This window comes from Puma concolor, chromosome B3, assembly GCF_028749965.1.
Source record: "Puma concolor isolate L17-30 chromosome B3, mPumCon1.1.hap2, whole genome shotgun sequence".
NCBI classification, from domain to species: Eukaryota; Metazoa; Chordata; class Mammalia; order Carnivora; family Felidae; genus Puma; species Puma concolor.
Genome location: NC_141672.1, coordinates 130451062 through 130455430, shown reverse-complemented (window position 1 = coordinate 130455430; position 4369 = coordinate 130451062).

Below are 4369 nucleotides of genomic sequence, written 5' to 3'. Positions count from 1 at the left end.
CTCTCTTAGCTGAGCAGCTGTAATTACTTTTCCAGTAATTCCAAAGTTCTGGAATTTTGTCTTCCTGCTCAGGCTTGGGTCATGCTTCCAAAGGAAATGGAATAGATTGGTTGGCTATACTTGGGTCACCTGCCTATGCTGGGGAGTAGAGTCACCCTAAGCACAGAGCTCCCCATGGGGAAATAAGGGTGTTGTTCACAGAGAAGGGTGCAGAGTTGCAGAGCAGGTAAGGAGATCAGTTCTGCATGGCAGCAGATGGTAACTGGAGCCCAGAAGACCAGAGAGATGTTAAAGTCTTGAATGAAAGTAAAGCTGAGCATGTCACCTTAGTAGACCACAGTGTTTGTCTTCTCAACCTTTCCCACAAAAGGGCATAATGGCTTGAGATCAGTATGACTCAGGATGCTGTGCCAAGCATCCAGAGGAGTCCTCTTGGCTGCAGGCACTGTGGACATGCAGACATGAGAGAGGAATTGTAGAAGGCAAGAAAATAAATGGCTTTATTTGTTTTGCTTTGTTTTCCCAGAGGGAAAGAGGGGATTGGCAGCTCCATGTTGGTCATATTCCATTTGAGATGCATCCTAGGCACGCAAATGGGAATTCCAAAGAGGCACCTGATTATAAGAATATGAGGATCAGGGGCAAGGTCTAGAGAGGTCTTCTTGGGGTCCTTAGTGTATAGAAGGTATATAAAGTCGTGATACCAGATAGGATCACATAGGAAGAGAGTGCAGATGGAGAAGAGGTCCCAGGGCTAAGCCTGGGGTGCTGTCAAATTGAGTATTAGTCAGTAAAGGAAGGGCCAGAGAATATGGGCGGGAAATGCAGCAGGAGGAAATCAAGTTGGGGAGAGGCCCAGGAAGTTGAAAGAGGAGGGTGTTTCAATTAGCAGGGAATAGACAAATGTGAGCAATACTAATGGGAGAAGAAAGTGTCTATCAGATTTGTTTACAAGGAGATATTGGTGATCCTGCTAAAGGTAGTCTCAGTGAGACTAGAGGACAACAGTCAGATTGGAAAGAAATGAAGAGGTATAGATTGTAGTGGTGTGGACATGGAGACAGAGAGTAGAGACAGCATTTGGAGCCATTCTGCTGTGAAAGAAAGCAGAGAGATGAGACAGAGGATCTTGTAATCCTGTGTTGTTTGTTTGCTTGTTTTTAGGTTGAAGGGTGCCAGAGTATGTTTGTATACTAGAGGCAACAATCCAGTGGCAAGATGGAAGGTGATGGTAAGGAAGAGGACAGGGATGTAGGATGCCATACAAGGGTGAGGAGGGGAGTAGGATATACTGCCCACTGCACCAGGGGGGGCCTGGGGAGATGGGAACCATGCAGGTACACATCTTTGCGGGGTGGTGGGAAGTTGAGGGATGGCGTCTCTATTGGTTTCAGTTTTTCCATGCAGAAAATATGAGGCAAAGGCATCCCTGAAAATGGGATGTGGGTGGGAAAGGGCATGAAATTGTCTCAGATAGCCTGAAATCAACCCCAAGGGAATGATTCTGGGTGTTGAGCAGCACTGAGTATCTCTGAGGCTTGTCCTAAAGGGCTCAGGTGGAACCTGTCCACTTGGTTGGGAGTCTTTCTGTGGCAATGACATACATGTGGGTAAGGCAAACTGTTGAGTCCATTTAAGGTTGGGGGAGCAGCCAGATGGGCTGATGGATGACAGCAGCAAGAACAGGGTGCCAGCAGAGCGGGAAGGGAAAGACAGTGGCGTGGAAGCAGCAGTGGGAGTTCCTTGCCTTCTGACCCAACCCATCTTTCTCTTATACCAGCTCCCTTTCCACTCTCCTAGAGGCAGCAAGGCAAGTAGAGTTCTCCAGGGAGGGGCAGCTCCATTCCAGTTAAGGCAAAGAGTTAAGGAAAAGTTTAGAGAAGAGGTTGGGGAGATGGAAAGTTCCAGAGAACCTGGTGAAGGGTTTAGGGTGAGGGAGGGAATGGGAAGTCAGGTCAGATTAAGGAATGAATGAATCTCAAATGAATGAATCTGTGAGTTGATGCCATGCTAGTTAGCTTGAAAGAGGGCACGTTGATGATACCTTGTTGATGGCACCATACTGTGCACATTCTTCTCCATTGTTCATTGTTGGTATTGCTGGTGGGGGCGGGTGGTGGGCGGATGCAATGACAGATAGTGTGTGCCATGTGTGGCGTGATGTGCCTCAGTGGTGTACATTTCATTGCTCAGTGATCTCGTTTTGAGTCTCACAGAATTTATTTCCTCAAGCTGTTTCTATCCTTATTTATATAAGTGACTAATCCTTTCATGGGTAGAGCCAAGTCTTCTGTTTCAGTTACATAGAGATACCACGACAAATTACTCATGAACGTTCCAGAAGAGATGAGTATCTGCAAATTATTGAGAGTGTTTCAATATGTAAATAGTATTCTGGAAAGCCTCACAACTATCCAGATTAGATTAGACACAAGAAGTGGGTAATTCCAGACCAGTTATCTCTTTCACATATGGCACAGTGCCCCACTACTTTGCAGCTCATATGCCTGTCCGTCGCATGTCTATGTGGTAAGAATGCTTCCAGAGGAAGCTGGGGAAAAGAAGGAGGGCTGCAGGATATGTCCCAAAGACTGAAAATTTAACATCCCTGTTCTGGATGTGTTACATCTTGTTGGTAGAACATTGTCCATTTAAAGGGAGGTGTCTCCTGAATTTACTTTGTAAGTATTTTTGCAATACCCCTCTGAAGAACTAATTGGCCCTAATAAATCTTGCAGAAGAAGAGCCCAACCCTAATGGGGAGAACCATTTGCAGTCAAGAGTCAAGCCAGCTGCAGCATTGACACATGCAGAGAATGAAGAGGAGTGCTAATGTCAAGGGTCATCCCACTCTTCATGTTGACATAAACAAAACCCTGAACACAGCCTAGAACAAGCTGACATTCATTCCTAAGTTTCCTGATAACTCTGAATTCTGAAAGGAAAATAAAATAAAATTTTTGTGAGCAGAGAGATCCATGTTCTATTTCAAAATCCGTGAGTGTGTTGAGTGAATCATCACTTCCAACTACTGGGTTTTGGTGTTTGACTCCTCACTGCAGACAAAGCACCAAGACCTTACTATAAAATGTAAAAGTACTTTTGAAAGTCAAGAAGATTTTTAATTTATCCTGACTAGTTAAGTTCAGGTAAGTCATCCTAATAATACTTGTCCACACATGTAGCTATCCCTGCCAAAAGAAATGCAAACAGAAGTCTAGTGAGTTTCTAACTTCCCCATCTCCCTGTCCCCACTGGAGACATCTGCCAAGGGTTCACCAAGGGGTATGATGAGACAGCTGGCAGGACTTAGACTCTCAATGGCAGTCAACCCCTTCAAAGTCACCACCCTGTCCCTGGATGTGGTGACTATATCCAGATTTTTGCTTCTAAAGTTGGCTTTCTTGAGAGGTTAGGCATGACTCCAGGGACAACACCAAAGCTTTCTCAAAACACATTTTTGGCATTAGCTTCTAGGACTATACATGAAGAATTAGTCATACAGAAAACCTTTAACGATAGCAAATTTGGGTCTACTGAGGGTGTATTTGATTTGTGAAAATCAAGCTATTGAAAATCAAGCCAAAACAAGTTGTAATTCTAACTCATGGACTCTGATTTTCTTAGGTAGCTTATTGAACCAGCCCTAGAAAGACTCTAAAACAGGCAGTTCCATTTATTTTTTTAATGTTTATTTATTTATTTTTGAGAGGGAGGGAGAGAGAGAGAGAGAGAACAGCGGAGAGGCAGAGAGAGGGAGACAGAATTCCAAGCAAGCTCCATGCTTTCAGTGCAGAGCCCAGTGTGGGGCTTGAACTCTTGAACCATGAGATCATGACCTGAGCTGAAACCAAGAGTCGGACACTTAACTTACTGAGCCACTCAGGCACCCCAGTAATTCCATTTTAACAATTCTTTCATCCTTTTTTTTTTTTTTTTTTTTTTTTTTTTTTTTTTTTTTGCAGAATGGAAAAACAAAAAACAAAAAAAATACTCTCACAGCCAGAAACACTTGATTTCAGATTCCAGCCCTGGCACTTATTAGCTGTGTAACTTTGGGCAAATTACTTAACCATTGAGCTTTAGCTGAAAAAATCTCCGTAAAGGAAACATACCTACCTCCTAAGGTTATTCTACTCTTTTTTTTTTTTTTTTTTTTTTTTCTGTTTCTCCTTCGCTGAATGGAGGATCTTTCCCTCCTGGGACATTGTCTTCATTCCAGATTCTTCATTCCTCTACTCCCTGTAGTTAAGTGGTAAGTTAGATCTCTGAAAATAATCACGTCTTGATTTGTGGATTCTGCCAATCTCCGTGGTATAAATACTTCCACCATGGCTGAGTTTAAGTTATGAACAGTTTATCAATTGGC